The sequence below is a fragment of the Theropithecus gelada genome, chromosome 3 (assembly GCF_003255815.1).
Source record: "Theropithecus gelada isolate Dixy chromosome 3, Tgel_1.0, whole genome shotgun sequence".
Classification (NCBI taxonomy): domain Eukaryota; kingdom Metazoa; phylum Chordata; class Mammalia; order Primates; family Cercopithecidae; genus Theropithecus; species Theropithecus gelada.
Genome location: NC_037670.1, coordinates 180,525,931 through 180,543,378, shown reverse-complemented (window position 1 = coordinate 180,543,378; position 17,448 = coordinate 180,525,931). Strand labels below are relative to the sequence as shown.

The following is a 17,448-nucleotide window of genomic DNA, read 5'->3' as shown; positions in this document are numbered from 1 at the left end:
ATCCATCCATCCATCCATCCATCCATCCATCCATCCATCCATCCATCCATCCATCCATCCATCTATCTATCTATCTATCTATCTATCTATCTATCTATCTATCTATCTATCTATCTATCTATCTATCTATCTATCTCATCTGTCCATCCATCCATCCATCCATCCATCCATCCACCCATGCACCCATGTAGGTAGACAGACATAGTGACCTTCCTTACCCCTACGGTCAGTCTTTACTTCCTGACTTCCTTTTTTTCCCTCAGTGTTAATTAATTTTGGTTGTATTATGTCTGTATTGTTGTAAGTCATCTGAAATCCTATTTGGGTAGCCTGTAAGTGAAAGAGAACCCATTAGTTAAAAATGTTGACGGTTGAGTATGGTGTAATATTGCTAATCACCTCTGTGAAAATACATTTGTATTTTAGCATAGACCTTAAATTTAAATAAATGATTCACGTTGGGATTTTAAGCCCCGGCAGTAAATGGCAGGGAGGTTACTTAAGAGTCAGGGAAGAATTTCTGCCTTTTCCTATGAGCCCCACTTTCAGACAACCTACTGCAAGAGAGAGAGTGTCGTTGTATATTTTCATGGCCCATGCATGATTTCAGTTAACCAGATATAACTAGATAAGAAAACTCAGCCACTCACGGAAGTCCTTGGTGCCTGTGAAAAAGAGTGTGTAAATTAAATCCTGAAAGCCCATAGCTGTTAGCTTTTGAAAGCTGTTATCCTGTGAAGCTTTATTCTTGTGACAGCCTTGTTGATTTGCCTAGTGGACAATTAACAGGCACATCATTCATTTTTATTCAAAGAATGTGTGCCGAGTCTCTACTGTGTGCCAGACACCCTTGTAGGTGGCAGGGGTGTAGCTGCAAACAAAACTTAGGTAGCCCTTGCCCTCATGAACCTCAAGTCAAGTAATGAAGGTGAAACATGGTTGCTAGTGTCATAGAGAAGCAGAGGCTGTGGTGTGGCAACCCTTGCCCTCCTGAACCTATAGTCAAATAATTAAGCTGCAATATGGTTGCTATCATCATGGAGAAGCAGAGAGTGTGGTGTGGCAGGAGGAGCAGAGGGTGTGGTGTGGCAGCCTGTAGGGGCTTGCCTGCCTGGGGCGGGGAAGACCTTGAGGGGAGGCTGAGGCCAAGTGGTGGGGAAGGTCGGGAGGTGCTCGGGTGGAGTCCTCCTGGATTCTGCAGCAGAGAGGGGCTGTTAGGGGCTGTGTTCATGCAGGGGCCAGCCACGGTGCTTCTCTGCACAGGCGCTGTTCTCTCACGGGAAGACCCCTTGCCTGCTTGCTCCCCACTGAGCCCATGCTTCCTCAGGACGCTGCCCTGTCCCATCTCCTTCCCTGGGCCCTTGGCTCCTCCCACAGCACCACATCGTTCGTTTACAGCCACTTGCGCGTTTCTCTGTTAGTATCATCTGTTAGCTTTTGCTCTTCAGGAAGAGTCATTTTCATGATATTTGCAACAAGACCTGAAATATTTCATAAACACTTACTTAAAATAACTCTTATTATTTGAAAAAATTAGTACTTAAGTATTAATAGCATGAACTCTTGGTAGAAAATATAGATAAGTAGATAAGAGGTGATAAAATCTGCCCACAACTCAGCTATTAAGAGATAGATACATCGACATTCTGAGGTAATAAATGGACTTCTGGGCTTCTGCCTTTCACCTAATTATTACTATAACATATCAATATATGTGTGTGTACATATGCACATACATTGACATAAATTTACAGACCATAAATTCTGTTTTGTAAATGTTGCTTAATAATATATTATTAGCATCTTTCTATGTTAAAAACTATTTTTCTACAACATTGCAGAGTTTATTTTGATGATAAACATGCCTATGGAAAATTTTCAGGAGATTCAGAAATTTTAAGAAGAGAATTAAGAGCACTATTTGAGCATTCAGATGTAATTTTTAATACCCAGTGTTTATTTCTTCCATGACTACATCGTAATTTCTCCCAACAATTCCCTATTGCTGCATATCAAAGTTGTTTGTATTTTTTCTATGAAAATGAACACAGAGATAAGCAGTCTTGTGGCTCAATCTTTGCATACATCCTAAATTATTTCCTGAAAACAGATTCTTAGATGTGAAATTGCAGCATCAAAGCGTAGGTCTAACCAGAATGCTTATTTGGAAAAAGTTTAAATTTCATTTTCTTTTTTTGAGACAGAGTCACGCTCTGTCTACCAGGTTAGAGTGCAGTGGTGTGATCTCAGCTTACTGTAACCTCTGCCTCCTGGGTTCAAGCAGTTCTCCTGCCTCAGCCTCCCAAGTAGCTGAGACTACAGGCATACGCCACCACCTCTGGCTAAGTTTTGTATTTTTAGCAGAGACGGGGTTTTGCCACGTTGGCCAGGCTGGTCTCGAACTCCTGGCCTCAAATGATCCACCTGCCTCTGCCTCCCAAAGTGCTGAGATGACAGGCGTGAGCCACCACACCTGGCGGGAAAAAGTTTAAATTTCCTGTTTCCAATTTTCCATCAGGATGTTTTGACCCATCTGCACTTCCATCAGGATTTCATGAGCATGCGTATACTCTAGACCACCGGGTTTTTCTTTTAAAAATAGGTATTATTAATTTTCTCTGATTACAAAATCAATGCATATTTGTAAAAGCACCCGTTCACCTCCCTGCTCAGCATCTCAGGGTTCAAGGCACAAAGACACCCAACTCAGTGAAGCAGGGTGCGGGGGAGAAGGGGTGGGAGCAGTGTCCTCTGCGGAGTGTGGGTCTGCACACAGCTAGGCTGAAAGGGCAGGTGGCTGGCCAATGGCGTGAGCCTCACTTTTAGGCTTTCTGAATGAGTTTTCTGGATAAAGGAACACTTTGATTTCATCAATCTTTTTCTTCCTATAAGCACAGTAGAGACCCTGAGTTTAAAATGCCAGTTGAAATTAATCAGATGATTACAGCGTCTCTGTATTGTAGCCTCTGTATTCTATCGATGATGTTGTTTGGGCTTTCCCTCCAGCCCATCAAAATGTGGCACAGATGGATATGCAGCCGTAGGAGAATGTCTGCCAGGTCCGCGACACCAGCTCCGTGCAGCAGATAGCAGGGTCTTCATTTTATCCGCATGCAAAACACTCAGGTCATGAAGTTGTCTCAGGGCACACAGCTGATAATTATCAAAGCTGGGGTTTGAATCCCACCTGGGGCTGAAACAACTGCCCGCGTGTGTGGGTTGGGAGCCAGTGAACTCGACCCTGCCTCAATAGGGGAAGGTTGTTGCAGCGTAGTTTAGCGATGGAAAATTACCAGCGTGAGGCACAGTTTTCACATACCTTAGTCAGTTAAAAGAAAATGTAAAAGAGTTATCAGACAATCAGACCTATATATTTTGGATGGATTGATAATATAAGATATTTGGATCCTTTGCAGTGGGAAAACCTGCTTGAAGAAAAGAAATGGCCAGATCATGACCTGGTTACCAGACTGGAACTGAGTGCCCTGTGGAACTGAGGCCTCTTCTCCTTTTGCACTTCTGCGGGATAGGAAGGGGATGTTTTGAGTTGGCTCAGCCTGTGTTGCCTTCCTTGTTTGATTGACATGGGCGGGCCATCCTGTTAGGTGTCCTTCCTCCGTTTGCTTCCTGTCTTTCAGTGATTCTCAAGTTTGGCTGCATGTGAGCATCATTTGGAATTTTTCTTTGAATTTCAAAGCCTAGGTTTCACCCCAGTGCAATTCAATCAGACTCCCTATTGTGGGGCTCTGGCAGTAGCCTTTTAAAAACCCACAGACAAGATTGGGTGATTCCAGTCCACAGCTAAGATTGTGGAACCACTGGTCTACGTCGATCCCTACCTTATTGTTGCTATGTATTCTGGCAAAGTTGGGTGTAATGTGAATTTTAGGGAAAGAATTTCTTACACTTTGTTGTGATTAAACTCAGAACAAATAACTGTAAAAAGTATCACCCACTAAACCGAGTTGACAGTCTTTGGTAAATGAAGGAGTTAAAGTTGGTGACATTCTAAACATTTTTGCTGCACTTTGAAAATGTGGGTGTCTATCCTATATCCTGGGTTCTATTTGTTGTCCTCTATCTCTTCTTTCTCTTCAACCACAGAGTCATCTCCTAGATAAGTATCTCCTGACACTCACTTACAGCCCTCTCTAGCTTCTCTCTCCTTTTATCTATGGTTTGCACAGAATAAAGTCAAATATCTTACTTTCTTGGCCGGTACTGTCTTACTCTTAGGCATGATATTTTATAGGCTGAAAACGTGTAAATTCTGGATCTAACTTTCAATGTCTTTGTTTCCAATCCATTGATGATCGATTTTGGAGGTCTCTTCACCAGCACTCCAGCCTATGTGGATGGGAGGAGAGGTTTGGGTGCTGGGACTGTTGGGGTCTTGCAGGGACCGTCTGTCAGCGTCTCCATATGACGACTGAGGATACGGAGGCCTAGAGATCAAGGAACTTGTCCAAGTTCATAAATCAACCAATTTCGTTACCTGAGAGTGGGTATAAAGTATTGATGACAGAAGCGTTTGAAATTGAACTGAAATGAGGTTTCTGGATTACCCGTGGACTTCAATTACCTGATCCATCTCTTTCTTGCTGTGGGACAGGTATTCTGTGATTTTATGTAATGAAGGTTCTTTTTGAAATGGGCTCGACCCAGAGGAAAATGGCAAAATGAGTAGCATGCTAATGGATTTTGCGGGTTTGTTTTGTAGATGAAAGCCTAATTTTGGGTTTTGGGATAACTATATCAACATGCCATTCTATCTCATCATTATCGCTCCTTGTTTAGAAAAGAAATTTGATAAATTGGAAATTTTAGGCTTGAAAGAAGAAGCTTAAATGAGACAGAATACTCATTTAGAAGTAACTTACATAGCCTGAGGAAAAAAAAAATCAGTAATGTAGAAATAAATTAAGAAATGAGGGCCGGGAACGGTGGCTCACGCTTATAGTCCCAGCACTTTGGGAGGCCCAAGGCAGGCGGATCACCTGAGGTAGGGAGTTTGAGACTAGCCTGGCCAACATGGTGAAACCCCATCTCTATTAAAAATACAAAAATTAGCTGGGCATGGTGGCACATACTGTAATCTCAGCTACTCGGGAGGCTGAGGCAGGAGAATTGCTTGAACCTTGGAGGTGGAGGTTGCAGTGAGCAGCGATCACACCACTGCACTCCAGCCTGGGTGACAGAGCAAGACTCCGTCTCACAAAAAGAAAAAAAGCAAACCCCAAAAAACCAAGATGACATCAACATAAATTAAGAAATGATTATTTGTGTTATTACAGTAACTCTTGAATTACTGAACGGCAATCTCTCCACGCTTCTGAAGCTGGGATACCTGGTACACTGGGGCATTTGAGAAGCTGAGAGAGGACGATCGCTAACATTTGCTGGTGCTTGCTGCTCCCAGGCTATTCCTATCTCAGCTGCCTCCCGCACCTTGTGTCTTTCCAGGCTTCTGGGATTCTGGATGTTTCTGAACACAGTAAACCGTCTCCTGCCTTGGGGTCTTGGCACGTATGCCTCCTGGCCATGTGTCTTTCTTGCTGTCTGCATGGTCTCCCCTCATTCCCTATGGATCTCCCCTCTCCCTTCTCGGTGTGTCTCTCCCCACCCTATCGGGATCTATGTCATACCCCCTTCTCCCTCTCCTCCTGTCTCTCCGGTCAGAGAATGGCATCACCTAACCCTTGAAACCCAGGCCTCAGCATGGTTCTTCCCATAGCGAGTGGGTTACCATACCCTCTTCACGCGACCCCTAAGCACCTCTCCAATCTGCTCGCCTCTGGCCTACACTTGAGTCTCTGCTCTCAGCATCTGTCACCTACGCTGGACAATTTTCTCCCAGCTGTTTTGCCTGCTCCTACTCTTCTAGAAATATGTGGATAATGGTGAGATTTAGCTGTTACTGCATAGAGCCGCTATCCATCCATTTGCGGCTGCACAACATACCTTCGTGTGACTCTGCCACAATTTGTCCATTCCCCAACTGAGAACACGGGAGGTGTTTCTTTGACTATTGCGGACTCTCCTGCTATTCACACACTGAATGCTTCTTCAGGTGCAGGCGTGAGGCTTTCTCTGGGATATGTACCCTGAGGTGGGATTGTTGTGTCTAGGCAAACCCTCACCTTCACAACATGATAACAAGTTGCTTTCCAAAGAGGTTTGCAAGTTCTTCTCTCTGATCCACTGGGCCACATGCTCGCTAAACTTTGGTATTGTCAGAACTCTTCACTTTGCTTGTAGAGTAGACGTAGAGTGGGTCTCACTGTGCTCCGTTTGCATTCAGCTGATGACCAGTGAGACTAATGTCTTTTCCCGTGTGGAGTGGATTTTCCCTATGGCCAGTTCTATCTTTGGAGTCGATACTGGCTTTGTTTCTTCCTTTCCAAGCCTCTGACTTCAACACATTCCAGCTTCCTTATAGCGCTACCTCTGACGTCCAGGGCGGTGCTGACAGCAGCCACTGGGCCAATCTGACCTGGACCTGATTTGGAGGGAATGTTCCTTCCAGGGTTTTCTCATGAAGAATGATGTTCATGGGAAGTGTTTCGTACACACTCTGCCAGACTGAAGACGTGTCCTTCTATTCCTAGCTTGGATGACGTTTGATGAGATCAAATGTGTTTTCTCCAATTGAGATAACCAGGTAATCAATCCATCCTGCCTTCCTTCCTTCCTTCCTTCCTTCTCTCTTTCTTTCTTTCTCTCTCCTTCCTTCCTTCCTTCCTTCCTCTTTCTTTCCTTCTTTTCTTTTCTTTTCTTTTCTTTTTTCTTTCTATTTTGAGACAGAGTCTCACTCTGTCACCCAGGCTGGAGAGCAGTGGCACGATCCAGCTCACAGCAACCTCCGTCTCCCAGGCTCAATCGATTCTCCCACCTCAGCCTCCCAAGTAGCTGGGATTACAGGCACCTGCTACCATGCCAGGATAATTTTTGTACTTTTAGTAGAGACAGGGTTTCATCATGTGGGCCAGGCTGGTCTTGAACTCCTGACCTTAGGTGATCCACCCGCTTTGGCCTCCCACAGTGCTGGGATTACAGGCGTGAGCCACCATGCCTGGTCTACTCTTCTTTAATCTTTTGATATGGTGAATGAAGTTCAGGAATATTCAAATATTAAAACACTCTTGAATTTCTAAAATAAATCCAACATGGCCATGGCAAGAGGTATTTTCTTATTTACTGCTGGGGTTGATTTACTAATATTTTGTTTAGGATTTTGGCATGTATATTCATGAATACGGTTACTCTTGCCTCAATTCAACAGGAAGTTTACACTACCCTCATGGAATAAGGTGGAGATAGTCCTCTTTTTATTCCCTAGAAGAATAAGATTGCATGAGATTGCAATGACCTGGTTCCTGAGAATTTATTAGGACTCACTTGTAAAAACTATCTTGCTTTGTGTTTTCCTTCTAGGAAAACCCTTAACTATGGCTTTGGTTTCTTTAATAGTAAACAGATTCTTTAGGAATTCTATTTATTTTCGAGTTCTTCTAAGTTATACTATAAAAAGTTATCTTTGTCCACGTGTTCCCATTTTTGGCATTAAATCATTTTAAGAATTATACCTGGCATCCTGTCTCTTTATTCATGACTAACATTCCTTAGTTGTATCTTCTGTCTTTTTCTGTATCCGTTTCTCCAGAAGTTTTCCTATTAACTCTTTCTAGAGAACCTGTTGATGGTCTTCAGATTCCTGGAGGCATTCAGGGAGGGAGTAAGTTTGTGAGAGGAGTGAATTCACCTGAGCTGCAGCTCACTGCTGAGTATAGACTCTCCAGGGGTCTTGACACCTTGCAGGTGTGAAGCCCATCAATGGGCTCTGATCCACTGGAGAAAGGGCAGCATCAACCACTGGCCAGGCTGCGGGACCAAAGCTGACTTACAATGGTGTCATTGGGTACGACCTCCCCTGCGCTTGGATCCCTCTTGCCTCCCCCAGCCCCTTGACCCCCAACAAGAAAGACATGGTGGTGGCTGATGGCATCAGGCGCCTAAGCTGCTGGCTGGAGGAGGAGCGTCGTGAACCATGGAGCTGCAGCAGGAGCTGGGTGGCCACAGAGGTCTTGGTGGGGCAGCAAAGGTCGATTTATTCAGGGCACAGGTTTTGGTGTCTGGAGGGGACTGGGCATTTTAAATTGCTGACTTTGGATGGCGTCTGTTGACTCCAAGTGGCTAAAGAACTTCTTATTTCCTGGGACTGATTAGAAAATGTATAGGTCTGGCCTGGGTTTTCATCTAGGGACAGAGAGTGTCCAGCAAACAGGCTTAAAAGGGACAGTAGGAAACAAGCCAAAGCTGTGTCGGGTTACATCCAGTGCACCTGCCTGTACCGCACACAGTTCCTCAGACATCTCCACCTAATCACAGAATGACGGAGGCTCACGTTTCCTCTCATGGCTGCCAACGCTGTGGGGCAGCCGACTTACAGAATGTCTTCACTTCAAGATGGGATACAGCCTGAAAACACAAGCAGCAAGTGCAAAATGGGTGGAAGAGGTATGGCTAAGCCTTTTGAGGTTGGCACTGGGACAGCAGCGGCACCTCCTCCTGACACATCCCCGAAGGTGAAGGCTGGGCTTCCACGGAGCGTGTGGATGCCTAACGCGGTGTGTTTTCTTACTTTTTCACGAGTGAGGTTGAATTTACTATTTTCCCTGGCCCGCACTGTTTCATTTCTGAGGGTGCTTTTGTGACAGTGTCTTATGGAGCAGTCTGTCAGCAAGGATGATGTGTTATCTTTCCAAAAGTTCGGATGCTTGGCGTGTGTCTGCACCATTTAAACACCGGTAACTAATTAGCTGCACAGAACACATTTTTATTTTAAAAGTCTGCTACCATTATTTCATTCCCTACTTTAGGAAATTTTGGAACTCCCAAATAAATACCAGTCAGATATTTTGAATGATACTGTCTCCAACAGGAAACTAGCCTGAGAGGCTCTTTACCCGATAAGAACATCTCTAAGTCACCCTGCAGATTCTGTTTCTGTGTCTCAGAATATCTTTTCCCCTAGGGATTCTGCAGTAGCTTGTGACACCCTTATTTGGAAGAAGCACTTGCTGGAAAGTGAACTGGGTAAGGTGCAACTCAAGTCTCCTTCACCCTTCTTAGAGCCTCATGTGTCCTGGAACAGAGTTTGTTGGCTGTTACTTGGGTTCGGGATTCCCTTGTGAGCAATTCTCTGTCTCTGGCAACTTTCAGAATTGTATCCCATAGCCATCTACACACACACACACGCGCACTCGCACACGCGCACACGCACACTCTTACACACTCATCATTGTGACATTGAAAGAGATGAGTGTTTGGCCACACGCTTCAGTGGCATAATAGATGTTTGATGTAACTATCCCCACCCCAGCCTCCCCCTTCTCTGTCTCTTCCTTCTTTCCTCCCTCTGTCTTCATCTCCTTCTCTCTCTCTTCCCTCTTCTTTCTTTTTCTTGTTTCACTAGCCCAGCCATTATGCCTCGACTTGCCCAAGAGAGCATCATTGAAAACACTGTCAGTAAGGGCTGCACGTTATTGCTTAATTTGGGGGATATTGCTCCATCTTTTGCTTTAAGGGAAGTGTTAACTGACGATACAGTGCCAATGATACAGGTCTGCCTCTCCTAAAATAATTATAGATCAATAAATTACAGGGTGAATTATAGAACAATTATAAAATAATTTACTACAGTGTTCCTTCAAGGGTTGATATAATGGATTTAATTTATAAAGCTTTGCTTTTTCCTCTTTTCATAACTATTCAGTAAAGCAACAGTAGCAGTCATGATGGTGAGTATTATATTCCAGTGAATATCCAACGACACCACCAATCAGGAATTCCATGCTTTACTGTGGGGAACAAGCTATTCTCCATAGCAGCCGCACCACTCTGCATTCCTGCTGCACTGTGTGAGGACCCCCATTCTCCATGTCCTCACCGACACTTCTTTCCCAGTGTTTGATTATAGCATCCTAGTGGGTGTGAGGTGCTATCTCATTGTGGCTTTGATTTGCATTTTCCTAATGAGTAATGACATTGAGCATCTTTTTTGTGTGAATTCTACAAAATTGGAATGGAAAATAAATAAGAACGGTAGATGCAGCACTTTTTTTTCTCTCCCTCTCTTTAAATTGATTTCCCTCTGTCTCTCTGTCTACACACACACCCCCCTGAGATGGCAGACCTTTTGGCTAGAAGGGCTCTGTGGGGGTCGTTTAATCCACACCCTCGGCTCAGGAGACCCAATTCAACACACATTTGTGTGGGCCCAACAGTGACGCAGAAACAAGATAGGCTCAGTTCATGCCCTCAAGAACTGACAGCCTAGTGAGGAGAAAGGCCTCCAACCGAGTCACACAGATAAGGAAGGAGGTGAGTGTGCAGCACACAGGTCAGCCGTGGACTGCCGCCTAGTGAGGAGAAAGGCCTCCAACCGAGTCACACAGATAAGGAAGGAGGTGAGTGTGCAGCACACAGGTCAGCCGTGGACCAGCCATAGACTGGTGCCTAGTGAGGAGAAAGGCCTCCAACCGAGTCACACAGATAAGGAAGGAGGTGAGTAGAAAGGCCTCCAACCGAGTCACACAGATAAGGAAGGCGGTGAGTGTGCAGCGCACAGGTCAGCCGTGGACCGGCATGGGGTGCAGGCCTCTGTAGGAGCACATGGGCAGTCGCCTGGCCTGCCTGGCGGGTCAGAGAGGGCTACTCTTGGGGGTGACTCTCAGGCTCTGACACCTCTGAGAGAGCTGGGGCTTGGGGTGGAGGCAGCCTGGCGAAGGTGCCAAGGCCCACAGCGGGCAGGGAGGATGTGGTGGGTGCTGGAGGACACAAGGGTGAACTCGGCTGACAGCCCCGAGGCTGGCGTGTGAATTAGAAGGCAAGGGGAACCAGCAGCTGGGGGGGTGGCTGGGATGAACGGACCTCAGGCAGCAGGAACGTCTGGCCCAGGAGGCCTGCCTCTGGGTGGGCAGCACCCAGGGCTGCCTCACCTCCTGAAGTCACTGCCTCCAGGGTCAGCAGAGGCAGTTACCAAGCCCTGGTCCAGGGCCCTGACCTGGGGGGTCCTGGGTGAGCCACTGAACTCCCTGTGCTTCAGTTTCTTTACTGGGACATGAAGAAGGTAGTTTAGGACCGTTACAGCCTTCCCACCCTGCCATTTGGAGAATCTCTGAGGCCGTCGTCCGAAGCGTCACTATCAAACACAACTTTGTCACCTCCTTTATCCCCACTTCCATCTCAGTCCTCCTGGCTCATCCCTCACAGAAAAGAATTTGCTCAAGAATTCAGGCTTGGACAACATGGGATCCAAAGATGGATTTCCAGGTCGACTCGTAATTAAGATGAAAAAGCAGCTCAGCACCCGCTCAGCCTTTGGATTTGTGGGGGTTTCTTTTTCCTGTTTTTAGTGGACAGATAGCCATATGTATTTACCGTGCACAGCTGATGTTCTGAAGTTGCATACATTATGGAAGAGTGAAATCTCGCTAATTGACAAATGTATCCAAAGGTAGTTATCCAAAGGTAAGTGAGTCAACCTCACTTAGTTATTATTTTTGTGGTGAGAACAATTCTCACTCTCACCATTTTTTGAGAATGTGTCATCACTACCTATGGTCACCGTGCTGCACAACACACCTCTGGGGCTTGTTCCTCCTCTCTGGCTGTAATATGTATCCTTTGACTAACGTCTTCCCATCCTCCCCTCCCCGAACCAAGCCGTCCGCTGGTTAGATTCTACCTGTGAATGAGGCCACGTGGTATTTGTCTTTCTGCATGGGGCTTATTTCACTTAACATAATGCCCTCCGAGTTTATCTAGATTGTCATAAATGATGAGATTTCACTCTTTTCATGGCTAAATAGTATTCCACTGCATATCTATACCACATATTCCTTATTCATTCATCTGTTGATGGACACTTATGGCGATTCCAAATCTTGGTTGTCATGAACAGTGCTGCGTGTGCACGGGAGTGCACCATGAGGGGTGGACACAGAGTGGTTTCTTTTGGAGAAGGAAGGTGGGATTTGGGATTCTCCTCTGCCTGAGTAGGGCATTGATGGGTCCCTGAGGACACAAAGCATGAGTGTCGCCCATGTGGACCCTATAAGTTGGGGGGATGCCAGTGTGCCCACTTGCCATCTTCAGGTCCTAGGCCGCGTCCCTTCTCTTCCTATTCTTCCTTCTTCCCTTCTCATGCTCTCTCGGTCTCCGTCTCTTCTCGTTGTTTTCTTCCCTTCTCTCTCATCTGCTTGTGCATTCGTGCATTCATTCCATCAGTGTTTACTGAGCACCTTGTACCAGGCAAGCATGCGAACTCTGCCCTCAAGAGCCTGCAGCCCAGGACTCAGGACACATCAATGAGGTTGATCAGGCATGAAATAAGATCAAAATGGAGGAAGGAGCTGCCTGAGCATGGTGGGGGGGGGGTGGGGGGGACGGGGTTAGCCCTGCTTAGGGACTTGGGGACGCTCCTGGGAGGAGCTGGCTTTGGGCTGAGTCATCCAGATAAGTAGGAATCTGCTGAGTGGACAGGCATTCCAGAAAGGCACATTGCACGTGGGAAGCAAGGGAAATGGGCCAGGCCACGTCCTGAAGGAATGAGGTTATTCCTGGGGCAGTAAGCAGCTTTAAGGGTGTCAAGAGACAGAGCTCAGTGTGGCAGGAGCATGGGGAGTGGTGGCGATGAGCCTGCGGGCCGTCCATCCTGCAGACCTGGGGCTGCAGTCTGTGGTTGGTTTATAGCTCAAGGGCGATGCCAGACCTGCTGTGCAGACTAACAGATAACTGCCAGTGACCAGCTGCCTTGGGGATATGGCTTCTGACATTCCTTGTATGGGTTTCTTTTAACCCTCAAGGCCACCCTGCACAGGGTGCATGATTAGCTCCATTATAGGAACGAGAAAGCTGGGGATCAGAGAGGTGGAGTCAGTCATTTGAGGTTAGCACCTGGTCAGTGGGTGACGTGAGGCTGAGACCCCTGGCATGCTTCCTCCCTCAGACCAGTGCCCCCCTCTGTGTGTGGTGAGCTGCAGGGATTGTGTGTGGACAGTGGTAGTAGTGTGTGGTGTGTGGCTGCGTGGCTGTGGCTGGAGGCTGGAGGTTGTGGCTGTGCCTGAAGTGTTGATTAGCATTGCTTGTCCTCAGCCTTCTCTGTTAAACACGCACAAGCCTGCTGTCCGTCACTGATTGCCATCTCCGTGAGCCTGTGCTGAGGTGTAGGTTCACATGGCAGCGCAGACGTGGGTTGCAGAGCAGGCAGAACTGGGTGGGATTCCAGCTCTGTTATGTTCCCGCTCAGTGGCTTTACCTTTTTTGCTCAGTTTCCTCATCTTTAAAGTGAAGGAAATAATAGGGTCTACCTAAAGAGTTTTTAGATAAACCACTTAAAACATAGCAATTAGGTAACAACTGCCAATAAGTATTAGTTATCATCATTGGACACTGTAAAACGTTTAGTTTGCAAACCTATAAAATAGCTCCTAAATTGAATGATCTCATGGTCTAGCTGGGAAAATCATGTGTAATTCAAAAATAAAAATAAAAATATCAACTCTGTACAGAAATTCCCAAATGAATGTGTAGAGTCTATTACCCACATTGAGGAAAATGGAGAGATCATGACTTGGAGCCCCTGCAGAAAGTGTTTAGGGAAACAATGGGACTTGAACGGGAGCCTGGAGGCATTAGGTAATGAGACAGGAAGGGAGAGAATATTCTAGAAGGGAAGAATACCAGGTAAGAAGGTCTATGATGTATTTGGAAGCCACCTCCTATGACAGTCGGGCTGAAATACTAGGTTTGTGTGGAAGAATATGGGTGAATCATGCAGAAAACTGATGAAACAGGATGGCGGGTCAGCATCATCCCAGGAGCCAACTACTGCTTGGAGAAGAGTTAACTCGGTGGCTGTTTGTACGATGAACTGAAGTCAAGAAGAAATTAGAAGCAAGGATGAAACAAGCGAAGTAAACCCTTCTATGTTTAACCACAACTAAGTAAACGCAGTGACTCATCTCCATTCATGGGTGTCAGCGTGGTTCTGAGCGTGCAGATGAATGTATCCAACCAGGGTTGAGGAAGCCCAGGTGACCCTGAGCTTCGGCCTTTTCGTTCTGTTCCTTTGCAGGCAGAAACAACTAGGAAATGAGGCCCATATTTTGGGAAGCAAAATTATTCTACTCTGAGATATTTGCAGTTTTATTTCCCTAATTATTTTGGATAATCAACATTTTCAATATTTTCTTTCCAATTTTCAAATCAACTTTAGATTTAGGCCCTTAAATATATATTTTAGGAAGCAGCATCTTGTTGCCTTAGGAATGGTGTTTGAAAAAGTTCTTACTTGTGCTGTACATTTCAATGACAAAGAAAGTTCACTGCCATCCCCCCGTGGAAAATGCTTTTATCATATAAAAAAACATAGGCACATAGAAAGAGTTAGTAGAAGTCACTATGTTGTAAGAGCCCAGGGTTGGTATCAGCAGAACTTAACGTATTCCCTCTCAAAATAAGATCATCGTTGGAAAAACTATAAATAATTTTCAAGTTTATTTTCAGACTGCGTTTGTTGTTAGTAGCACTTTAGGATTTACTGTGATGAAAGACAATGGTTGTGTTTTTAAAAAGCATTCCCCACTTGGACTAACAAAGAGACTCAGCACTGCAGCCTCAATGGCACGTTCTTTCTCCACACAGGCACCAGATGGCGCCAAGCCGCAGGTCCTTCGCCTGGATCAGTTCATTATTTTAAAAATGAATTTGGGAATTATGGCTGCTGGCATTCTGGACTCACTAAAATTTGTGTAATGTTTCCAGCTGTGGACAGAAGGGTCAAAGGCTATATTTAATAGGTTTTTCTGGAATTTATTCTCATCAGTGGTTGGAGTTGGAAGGCCATCTTCCTTCTCAATTCTTGACTTTGGAGGGAGGTGAGGGAAACAGCTTTCTGCTCAGGCTGTCCTGGGCAAAATCTGGACGTCTGCACCACCTGCCTTACAGTTTTTCTGTTGTGCTTCCCTTTAACCTGTAGAAAAGTGATTTAGTAGGAGTAACTTACACTAAAGCGTTAGTGACTTACTTCACTAGAGGAACAGTCACAAAAAATAATGTCAGATGCAGAGGGTTAGGTTGCTAGAGGATTTTTAATTCTCAGTGACAAGGCAGTTCAGAAACTATGTTTAAGATTTACGTTTACTTTTTTACCTCTAACCTTACCAGTATTAGTTTTATGTGAACAGATAATAAAAACATATGACATTTTTGTATGATGAGTATTTCTTATCAAGGCAAATTTGGTTTTGGTTGTTTTCACAAGAGTAGTAAAATTAAGATTAGCCATGCTGAGCTCACGGTGAACAACAACAACAACAACAACAACAACAACAACAACAGTTTTTGGAGGTTTGATTTGAACTCTGAGAGGAACAGAGTAAGAAATGGAACAGGAAAAGACCTCCGATATCCAGGAATGTTGTAATTGACATATTTGAATCTGAAAACACTGTTTATCCTTGCGGCTAATGCAGGGTAATATACACTGCCAATGCTTCAAACAAACGGGGTAAATGCCACTGCTGAAATTACAGCTTCTGCTCACATTCTTTCAGCTTATCCTTTATTTTTGTAAAAATATTCCTCTTGCTGAACATATATTTTGAGATTAAGAAGTGTCTTTTCTTTCTCAGAGAAAAATATTTCTCAGCCCTCCGTTCTCAAGACAGACGAGTGCTTTAGAAAGAAGACTCCACAGCAGCAAGGAGGAAGGAATGACAGGCAAAGCACTTAGGACCAGGAGATGGCTTCATTCCCTCAATCACTCATCCAAAGACGTTTAATGAGCACCTACTGTGTGTCAGGCATTGTGCCGGGCAATGGGGATGTCGTGGTCGGTAGTAAGTGAGGAGAGATGAGTTCATTTGTGAGAGGCTTTGACCAGTGGAATCAGAGGAAGGGAGGGCCCAGGGTGGGCCAGGTTCAAAGACATTTTGGAAGTAGAATCTGCAGAACATGATGATCCTTTGGAAACAGGGCAGGGATGTGAATGAGCACGTAATGTCTCCACAGGTTTGTCTTTCCGAAGGTTTAAAATCCTCAAGAATAAGGAACACAGGCATGTGTGGTAATGGTCTCCACGATGGGGAGTATTATGTCAGTGCACCTACATGTTAACTCTGCTCATGTAGAGGCCATGTCTTCACCACCACAAAGCCTCAAGTCTCTCCTACCCCCTCCCTATTGAGGTGGAATAAAGGTCCATGTGTCTTCTAGTATGGGAACAGAACTAAGTCCTTTGTTCTATTATTTGGCCATTATTGCCTCAATCATTCGATGAGTATTGATGAAGTGTGTTCTAAGTTTGTACCGGGCTAGGTCTTCTACTACAATCCCCACACTTACAAACCTTGCCAAGCTGTGCCACCTGCAAGCTTTCTGACCGTGGGCGACCTCATCCCTTCACTTCCACTGGTAAAGATGAGCTATGGAAAGAATGTGGAGTACTCCTCAGCACATAGTAGGAATTTAGTGAATATCAGTTCTCTTCATTCACAAGCACTTAATAGGCCAGGTCCTGGAACAAAAGACAAATCAGATGGAAAGAGGCTCATACCACATCCAGGCCTGGCAGAGTGAGAGCAGCTCCTGGAACTGGGATCCCACGTCAGCTTTCAGCTTTTTTTCTGCTTTTTCCTTCTTCTCAGGCCTTTTAGGATGTGGGTCTTGTTTTAAAGCTTCTGAAGGAGTGAGCCAAGTGGCGTGTCCTTGCTCTATGGGCTGGGAAGCAATGAGTGATTGCTGAAGAGGCTTTTTCTCAGCAAAGGGCAGAGACAAAGGAGAGAAGAAAGGAAGGGCCCCGTGCTGCGAAGGAATTTTCTCACCTTCTGCTGCTGGTGCTTGCATTGGTGTCTTCCTCAGCGTGCAGGGGAGGCCCAGAGAGGCACTGCTGCGGGTTCCAGACATTCCTTGTATTCTCACTGCCTGGCTCTGTCCTCAACAACTTAGTTCTGGTGTTAGCAGTGAGTCTCAAAGGAACATCTTCCTGAACTGTTCTCCATCTCAACTACATGATCCTGCAGCCCTCAGAATGAAGGATTTCGGTCTGTGATTCCAGTGTCCTGGAGTCTTGCTTACTGTCAACTCCATGCGGAGAACCATAGAAAACAGGATAAAGATGGAGACTAGGCCAAGCCGTCCAAGGCAGTGAGTCCACAGTGAGTGTGGCAAGTTAGGATGTTCCCACACTGCTATAAAGAAATACCTGAGGTTGAGTAATTTAGAAAGAAAAAAGGTTTAATTGGCTCATGGCTCTGCAGGCTTTACAGGAAGCACGGTGCTGGCATCTGCTGGGCTTCTGGGGAGGCCTCAGGAAGCTTACAGTCATGGTGGAAGGTGAATGGGAAGCAGGGAGGTCTTACCTGCCGGGAGCAGGAGCAGGAG

General features: G+C 45.6%; 1 long non-coding RNA gene across 1 annotated transcript in view; it reads left to right on the top strand.

Moving 5' to 3' along the window:
* Positions 1-16,294, top strand: part of LOC112620323 — a 135,227-nt gene extending 118,933 nt beyond the window's left edge. The window contains exon 2 of the long non-coding RNA XR_003118510.1: positions 15,699-16,294. This is a non-coding gene — a long non-coding RNA (uncharacterized LOC112620323). The remainder of the gene's footprint in view (positions 1-15,698) is intronic.
* The last annotated feature ends 1,154 nt before the right edge of the window (positions 16,295-17,448 follow it).